The following is a 9,224-nucleotide window of genomic DNA, read 5'->3' as shown; positions in this document are numbered from 1 at the left end:
CACTTCGGAGGAGGGGCACTGGTAAACATTCCAGGCTTTCCACCAGGGCCTGTGATGGTTAATTTTATTGTCAACTTAGCTAGGCCACAGTATCCAAATATTTGGTCAAATATTAATGTTTCTGTGAAGGTATTTTTAGATGAGATTAACATTTAAATGAGTAGATGTTGAGTAACATAGATTATCCTCTATAAGACCCAATCAGTAAGCACAAGCCAGAAATAGAACAGGCCTCAGAAAAACTGAACCCAGCTTTGAATATGCTCAGTTGCAGATTCTAATAAGGTCATCTATCAGTACCTGCCAAAATCTAGAGTAAATTCTCTCTAGAGGAAGATAATACTATTAAGAGCCTTTACAAAATTTTGGCCACACTATCTGGCACTCAATTTTAAAATGATGAGGAACACTAGGAAATAGGAATGAAAGAAAAAAAAGAAAACAATAGAAACAGACCACAGATGATCTATATTTTGAAAAAAAAAAAAGAAAAAAAGATAACTTTGGAATATGGTAAAAAGGTCTAAAATATGTGTAATTGCAATCCCAGAAGGAGAAGAGAAGAGAATGGGACAGAAAGAATCTTTGAAAAATAATGGCCAAGAAATTTCCAAAACTGATGAAAGACATTAAGCTACAGATTTAGAAGTACTCTCTCTGTATCCCAAGTAGGATAAATACAAAGAAAACCATTCCTAGGCACATCATACTGGAACCATGGTATGTGGCAAGGGGATGGGGGGGGGGGAGACTAAAATAAAAGAAAAATGTTAAAGCATCAGGGGAAAAATGTGTTATCTTCAAAAGAACAGCAATAAGACTTATAGCCAACTTTTCACAATGGAATAACATCTTTAAAATGCTGAATCAAAATAGATGCATTTTATGATTATATACCCTGTGAAAATATCCTGAAAAATGAAATAAAGACATTTCCAGAGAACCTAACACTGTGATAATTCATCACCAGCTGACTTCCCTTAAGGAGAATTCTTCAGGAAGAAGATAAATTTCCCAGCAGGAAGCATAAATATTCAAGAAGGCATAAAGACCAATACAAAGGATTAATATGTGCCTAAATCTGCATGAATATTAACTATACAAAACAAAAGTAATGTCTTGTGGGGTTTAAAATATTTGTAGAATTATAAGGCACAGTGACGGTGACACTAAAGTCAGGAGGGGGGATAGATAGATGGAGTTCAAGTGTTCTAAGATCCTTGCAGTGTCCTGGAAGGGGAAAAGTTACTACTTTACAGGAAATGTTAATAAGTCAAGGATGAATGTTATAATATCTAGGGTAATCTTTAAAAGAAAAAGAATGTATAACTATGAGCTAATAGAGGAGAAGTCAATTAGAATAATTAAAAAACTGGATTAATCCAAAGGAAATCAAGAAAGGAGAGAAAAAGAAAGGTAAAACAGGTGGGGACAATAGAAAGCAAATGGTGAGGTGGTAAACTTATACCCAAATACATCGGTAATTGCACTGAGTTTAAATTGGCTAAATATTCCTATTTAAAGATAAAGGTTGTTGGACTGGATATTTGCTGATATTAAATCAACAAAGAGATGCACTTAAAATGCAAGGTTGAAAGTAAAGCAGTGAAAAAAAAAGTTATATCAACATCAAAGTAACTTTTAAGGCAAGGAACAATCCTAAAAATTAAGAGAGACATTTTATAAAATAAAGGGGTGGGGACAAAAATTTCCTAAACAAAAAGGAGGAACAGAAATTTATGATCACATTTGGAAATTTTAACGCAACTTTCTCAGTAACTGATTGCACAAGGAGACAACAAATGAGGAAGGAGACAGAAGATTTGAAAAACAGGATTAAATTTTAGACCATATTTGCCAATGACACATCGGATAAAGGGTTAATATCCAAAATATATAAGGAACTCATACAACTTAACAAAAGGAAGACAAACAATCCAATTAACAAATGGGCAAAGGATCTGAATAGACACTTCTCCAAAGAAGACATACAAATGGCTAAGAGACATGAAAAAATGCTCAACGTCACTAATCATCAGAGGCATGAAAATTAAAACCACAATGAGGTATCACCTCACACCTGTCAGAATGGCTCCATCAACAAATCAACAAGTGACATGTGCTGGCGAGGGTGTGGAGAAAGGGGGACCCTGGTGCACTGCTGGTGGGAATGCAGACTGGGGCAGCCACTATGGAAGGCAGCATGGAGGTTCCTCAAAAGATTAAAAATTGACCTGCCGTTTGACCCAGTGATCCCACTTCTAGGAATATATCCTAAGAATCCTGAAACACTAATCACAAAGAACTTATGCACCCCTATGTTCATAGCAGCATAGTTTACAATAGCTAAGATCTGGAAACAGCCCAAGTGCCCATCAGTAGATGAGTGGATAAAAAAGCTGTGGGACATTTACATCATAGAATACTATGCAGCTATAAAGAGGAAGGATCTTTTATCCTTTGGGACAGCACAGAGGGAACTAGAAAGTATTATGCTAAGTGAAATAAGCCAGACAGAGAAAGACAAGTACCACATGATCTCACTTATATGTGGAATATAGTAAACAAAATAAACTGATGAGCAAAGTGGATCCAGAGACATAGGAGCATGGAACAGACTGAGGGATCTCAGAGGGAAGGAGGGGAGGGGTGTGTGGGTGGGGAGAGATTAATCAAAGAACTTATATGCTTATAAGCATAACCCATGGACATAGACATTTGTGTGGGGAAGACCTGGGGGTGGGATGGATGTGGGGTGGAGGGGATCAATGGGGTGGAGTGGGTCAATGGGGATAAAAAGGGGACACCTGTAATATTCTCAACAATAAAGATAAAGAAACAAAAAAATTTTTATCTGTGTACAGAATGTTGAATGAACATTTCTCTGTTTCCCTGAAATTGTCTCTATGGCCCCAACTGCAAACGCCAAGCTCTAGGAGATGGCCAAAAATGGGGCCCAATGCCTCCCGCCAGGGTTTCCTGAGAGGCAGCTAAACTGCTGGCTCCCACCCCGGGGTGTTTGTGCAAGAAAGCTGGGGAGAAGAGACTGAGTCTTCCCTTCCTAGTCGCCAGCCTGCGGGGAGAGCAGTGAGATGGGGAGAGCAGATGCTTCCCTTTCTCTGTGGGGAGGGCCACACGTCCGGCCAAGTAAGGGGGGACTCCCAGGGGACACTTTGAAAGACTGAGGTGTCCACAATAGCTCTTCACTTGGGTGTTTTCTCCTGCAGCAGCTGAACTGATCTTCCCTGAGCCCACTGAGGTCGACTGAGGGAAGGTGATGAGACACTGGGCAGGCAGTGGCCATGGGGCAGACTGGCCGCCTCCCAATTTGGAGCTGCCTCACGGGTCCAGTGGGTCAGTACCTCACCCAAGAGAGGGGCTACGGGTGTCTCTCTGGGGGGTGGGGAGAAGGGAGGTTGAAAGTGTTGGAACTACACCAGCTTTCCCATATGAAGAAAGTGTACAGTTTGGGGTTTGGGGGCACAGTTTGCACTACAAGAAAGCCAGCATTTGGACAGTCAGTGCTAAATGGAGGGGTGACAGCCAAAGGGGGAGACTTTGAAACCTCCCAACCAGCTAAGTAAAAAGACACCAGCCTTTCCCCACCAGCCCTCTGGGATGACTCAGCTCTAGAGGAGCTAGAAACAGACCACTCCTCTTTGCTTTCCAAGTGTCGCAAGCCTTGGGCTGGCCTGGGAGGTGCCCTGGGATCTCAGCTCCTTCCCTTACTTACCATCAGGCAATTCTCTCCCCAACTCCCACACTCCTCCTTCCTGGCAAGCCCTTGGGTTGTGGTGCCTCGGGTCCCGATCATGCCTGCACAAAGGAGTTACTGGGGGGCTGCGTGATGGGGGAACAGGGACTGGAGGGCTTTAAACGCAGGGTTGGCAGCCTCCCTGCTGGATGGGTCTTCTAAAAGTCGAGCTCTACTTGACACTCAGGCCTGCACACCCAGAAGGGGGCCTTTTAACTGAAAGTATTTTATGAATAGGGGCTGTGTTTCCCTGCGAAAGGCCTCAGCATACAGGGGCTCAGCTGAGCCTGGGTTGTTAGGATCCTCTGCCCATCTCTCTAGGCAAGAACGAGTCCCAAAGGGTGATTTGGAGCAGACTACTGGCCTTATTACTATTATTGTTATTATCGATAGCTGCCATTTATTGAGTTGCATCTATGTGCTATACATTGTACTAAGCCCTATGTATGCATTTTCTTATTTAATTCTGGTATTATCCACATTTTTTAGAGTTGATGGCTTTGAAGCTAGGGAGGATGAGACCCTTATTGAAGTGACAAGAAGCCAGGAACCCATCCCAGGTCAGTCTAGCTCCAGAGCCTGTTCTTACAACCCCAGCATCACGCCCGCTCCTAGCGCTGAAGGGAAAAACATACTTGCAGTTTGGTGTGAGCTGAGAACTATTAGAAGCATCACTTGTGTTCTGACAGTAAGGTTCTCCATAACAACATAATGCAAATAATTTAGAACCAGTTTGAATTTCAAAACGTTACCGCAAATGCAGGTCCTGCTTTTCCTACATTTGAGGTAAGCATTGTTGGGTAGCCAAAAAACCTTGAACAAGTCCAATGACGAAGCTGTGAAAAACCAAAATAGAAGTTCAAGTTTAGACATTTTTCACTGTCTTTAAAATACTTTACTTTGGTAACACCATGTAGTGAGAATGGAACCCAGCAACCAGGGCAGGCTCCCAAAGAGGTGCTGGAGCAGTTATCCTGGAAAGTGAGATTGTGTGAACCACCCAGGAAGTTCACTCCCTCCGGCTCTCGATGCAAGCCGACAGTCCCAATTTTTATAAATGTGGGGCCAGTCTCTGACTAGAGCCTGGTATGGCCCTTCTACGCCCAGGCAATTTTTCAAACTCGAGCTAAATAAAGCACCCATGGGGACTTTTTGCCTCTAGAGCTGTCAATGCCGGGTGAGAGTTCTGGACCCAGATGCTTAAGGATGGTGGCCCGGGGTGTTCAGAGCTGTCCGCTGTGGCAAAGGGGCCAGCGCTGTAGATGACTGGACCGTGTTTTGATGGGATTGTGCTTGGATGTGATGCTGTTGGCTTTTTAAAAGATGAAGTGAGGTGAAGATCAAGACTGCCAGGGATGCAGAAGCTATTTACAGAGAATGACTTGGGAATAGCTAAGAATAGTCTCTTCTTTCAGTCCAGGTGATGTCTCCACTGTTTTCACCACCAATAACCCATTCTTGTTTGTCCAACAGCAGTAACATCTTATATTCTCACTCAGGCCCAGGAAAAAGAAAGAACCCCGGGCCATTGTGGGAGTTGTTGTCGCGGAGGAGGTTGAGGTGGGAAAAGTAATCCTTCCTTAGGAACTGATCACAGAAGAGACTGGCAAAGTCCAGATGGATACACTGAACTTCTTGAGGTCGTAAGCCCAGAAGTTTTCTCATTAGGCCATGTCTTTCCCGGCTCTTTAACCTCCAGGTTTTTGTCCAAAGATCTCTACTAGTCTTGCAGGCAAGGATTATGTTGAATAGATTCCAGTGGTGAGGTCATCCTCATGGAAGGTTTCCATATATGACAAGCCTCTGCTGCTGTGCCCAGGAGCATTCCCAGGGCCCTTTCACTGACTCTGTCCAAGAACAAGATCTTGGCTGGATTCCCACATTGAAGGAGCAGTGGAGCTCTGGTTTCTGAAAATAGTAGAATTGTTCTTTCTGTCCAATTATAAAGGCAATATGTGTTCTCTGTAGAATATTTGGAAAATTCAGAAAAAGTATAGAGGGGAAAAAAGGTCATGCCATAATTCTATCACTTACAGATAACTAATAGTAATATTTTGGTGTACTTGTTTTGATAGTTTTTAGTAATGCACGTATCTATGTACATTTTAGGAGGGCAGTGTTGCATTGTGGTTAAGAATGTGGTTTGGAAGTCTGAGACCACTCATTTAGAGTTCTGTGGGCTTCCGCAACTTAATCTCTTTAAGTTTTATCTCCTTCAGCAATAAAGTTTGCAAGTTCTTAGTCTAGCCCTCCACCAGTATGGTATTATTTTAACTTACAGGTTTATAATGAGTTATCTGGTAATAAAATTTCCCCCATCATTCTTCTTTCAATTTTAAAAAATGGTTATTTCACTTCTTCAAGATTAATTTTAGATTATTTTCAAGTTAAAAAATAAAATTTTTGTAGATTTACATTTAAAATTATGGATTAAAGTCCGCCCAGCCAGCATGGCTCAGCAGTTGAACATCGACCTGTGATTCCCGGTCAGGGCACATGCCCGGGTTGCGGGCTCGATCCCCAGCAGGGGCGTGCAGGAGGCAGCCCATCAATGACTCTCTCATCATTGCTGCTTCTCTCCCTCTCCCTCTCCCTTCCTCTCTCTGAAATCAAGAAAAATATATATTTTTAAAAGTTATGGATTAAAGGTTAACATCTTTAAAGCATTGTCTTCCCTCATGGAATGTAGTGAACCTGTCTTTCCATTTATTTTCTTCATGTCCCTCTATAGAGCTTAGTACTTTTCTTCATGGAAGTCTTGCATGTTTCCTATTAATTTTGTTCCAAGGTAGTTTACAGTTTTGGTGGCTAGGGTGAATAAATTTTTTCCCCTCCCAATCGCAACTGGCTATTATCTATACTAGAAAGCTTCTTTAGAAGTTTAATGTATATCTTTTACTGGACATTCTTGCTGCTCTCTCTTTTTAGGTCTGTTTTTCATGATTATCTTCAGATTTCTAGATAGATACTTACCTTGTAAAGCTGTGTCTCCTTTCCGGTAGCCAGCTCTTCATCCTGCTTCATTACAGTGGCTAGATTATCCTTTCAGGACACTGTTGAGGAACAGTGGTTAGATGGGTCTGTCTTGCCCTTGACAACATTTTTTTTTTTTTAAATATATCTTTATTCGTTCCAGAGAGAGGGAGAGGGAGAGAGAAACATCAGTGATGAGAAGGTCCTCATGGATCGGCTGCCTCCTGCATGTCCTCAGTTAAGGATGGAGCCCACAACCCAGGCATGTGCCCTGACCAGGAATTGAACTGCGATCTCCTGGATCCTAGGTTGACGCTCAATTGCTGAGCCCCACCCGGCCGGGGGACAACATTATTTCTTTATTAAGAATTATGCTGGGCATTGTTTCAGAAGATACATTTTATCATGTTAATGAAGCTTTTTTTCTTTCCTAATTAGGGCAGTTTTAAAAATTAAAAATAATATGTTGATTTTCATCTTCAAATACTTTATAATCTATGAGAGACTCTCGGGTCTATTATTTTCCTATGACCTACTTTTGTGATGTATTATATCAGTGGGTTTCTTTTATGGGGCCATCATTACCTTCTCAACAAATTCACCAAATGGACCCTGGGTTCTGGAGTCAGGCAGACCTGGGCTGCCTTCCTAGTCCACCACTTACTAGCTGGAGGGTCATGGGCAAGTTCCAAATGGGGATGCACAATATGCTGGCAGTTACGGCACATTATTCCTTTAGTATGTTGATGAATTTGTTAGTGCTTTATTTAGAATTTTTGCATCTATATTATTGAAAATGGTGTGAAGTGCATGTATGTGTGTGTACACAATTTATTAGGGATGTTCACAAAAATGAATTATACTGGTTTTCTTATTTTCCTATGATCTACAACCGTGCAAACAGCAAGAGATATTTATACACTCATGTCCACAGCAGCACTAGCCACAGTAGCCAGGAAGCGGGGGCAACCCAAGAGACAACTGTGGGATGAATGGATAAACAGAATGTGTTGTATACATACAATGGAATATTATTCAGCCTTAAGAAGGAAATTCTGACATGCTACAATATAGATGAACCCCGAGGACATTATCTAAGTAAAATAAGCAAGTCACAAAAAGACAAATACTGTCTGATTCCACTTATATGAAATATCTAAAGAAGTCAAATTCACTGAGACAGAAAAGAGAAGGGCGGTTGCCAGAGGCTGGGGGAGGAGGAAAAGGGAGATGCTGTTCAATGGGTACCGAGTTTCAGTTTTGCAAGATGAAAAAGTTTTGGAATTCCTTTCATAATAATACGAGTATAATTAACACTACTGAATTGTACACTTAAAAAGGTTGATATGGCAAATTTTAGGTTATGTGATTTTTTTTTTTACAATAAAAAAATGGCATAAAAATGACCTGTACCTTGAAACTTTGAAAGAACTCATTCATAAAAGCATCTGGAGATGATACTTACATACTTTTTCCACTTCTTCCTCCCTGCTGCCTTGTGGGCTGGCTGGATACCATGAGTCTCTCCTGCAGAGGTGGGGCGAAGAGAGAGACACCGAAGCTGTCCTGTGCAGAATGCCTCTGCCATGGCCAGACTGCAGCGGTGCAGAGGGTCACTGTAGACTGCTTTCCTAAGCCCGCCCAGCCACTGAGCTTTCTTATGCAAAGGTAAAGAGGCAAGAAAATGTGGCCATTTGGAAAACAGTAAGTGATCAATGTGGTTGCAACATATGATACATTTAGTTCACTTTGGTTCAACAAACACTTGCTGAATGCCTCTGATCTGCAGAGACTGAAAGGAGAGCACACAATTCTTAGGTATAAATGACTGGTGCACTGGTTTGCAACCCTGGCTGTGCTTGAGAATCCTAGCCGCTTTAGAGAAAGACAAAAACAAAACAGAAACAATACCTGGAGCCCCCCGATTTCACTGGGGTGGGGTGGGACACAAGTATTTAAAAACTCAGGTATTTTAATGTGTTAGCTAGGGGCAAGAACTTAAGTGACTGTTAGGGTAAGGTGGAACTATCTAGGCTGCCTTGGGCCACAAGTAGGGAAAGGGGGACTGTCACAGGTGAGGTACTTCCCCACTCGGCCCCACATTCCTACCTACACTGAAACTGCAGGAGAAAGAATTTCCAGTATCTTTGGGGTTAAGAACCCAAGAATATAGAAGAACAAGAATATAGGGACTTGGCTTTCAGGGGAATAGTTCCACCACCACTAACCTAAATGATAAAGACTGAACATATCCAGGACATAAAATTTTTAAATGAAGCAAAATTTCATACATTTGCAGACTTTTCCCCACAGAATTTTGATATAAAAAGAAACCATTCCTCTCCTATCCAAGCTATTTACTCTTCTGCCCCCACCTGAAGGGTCACAAACAACACCATTATTTCTAGGCCACCTTCGAACCTAAGACTGAGCTCATACAAAGGAAAACACAGGATCAACTGCAGCTTTAAACACCTTCCTAAATGTTGCCCAAGTC

Source organism: Miniopterus schreibersii (genome assembly GCF_964146895.1).
Source record: "Miniopterus schreibersii genome assembly, chromosome: 13".
NCBI lineage: Eukaryota > Metazoa > Chordata > Mammalia > Chiroptera > Miniopteridae > Miniopterus > Miniopterus schreibersii.
Note: the sequence above shows the minus strand (reverse complement) of the source record.